The sequence below is a fragment of the Etheostoma spectabile genome, chromosome 2, assembly GCF_008692095.1.
Source record: "Etheostoma spectabile isolate EspeVRDwgs_2016 chromosome 2, UIUC_Espe_1.0, whole genome shotgun sequence".
Classification (NCBI taxonomy): Eukaryota; Metazoa; Chordata; class Actinopteri; order Perciformes; family Percidae; genus Etheostoma; species Etheostoma spectabile.
Window position 1 is genome coordinate 27648774 of NC_045734.1, and position 381 is coordinate 27649154.

The 381-nt window shown below is 40.4% G+C and overlaps 1 protein-coding gene across 1 annotated transcript in view; it reads left to right on the forward strand.

Annotated features, from left to right (window-relative positions):
* The window catches only part of vwa11 (von Willebrand factor A domain containing 11), a 36272-nt gene that overhangs the window by 14820 nt on the left and 21071 nt on the right, over positions 1 to 381 (forward strand). The gene's annotated exons all lie outside the window — the stretch shown is intronic.

Below are 381 nucleotides of genomic sequence, written 5' to 3' on the forward strand. Positions count from 1 at the left end.
CCCCCCCCCCCTAAAGGTTTGATCATAGAATCACCCCCGCTGCCACTTCATACTGTACTCCATACACCTCAGAGGGGAATGTTGTAATGTTTACTGAACTGCTTTTATGTGACAGCTTTTGCTTTATTACTTCAGGCTTGTTTCTGCAGCAGCTCATTGAGTATCGGATATAATAAAAACTATTGAGGAAATATTTTCCTCTGACATTGACCCAGTATTAAATGAGATTGCCGCAGTCGGCAGCAGAGAAACAAGCAACAATGGAAGTTAATAGGATAATTGTCCAGCTCGTATTTACGTTCATAAAAGTGCTCGTTTTGCTGCTGACAGGCTCAGATTAATATTCTAAATGTCTGACAACATTATGGAAAGGATTTCTGA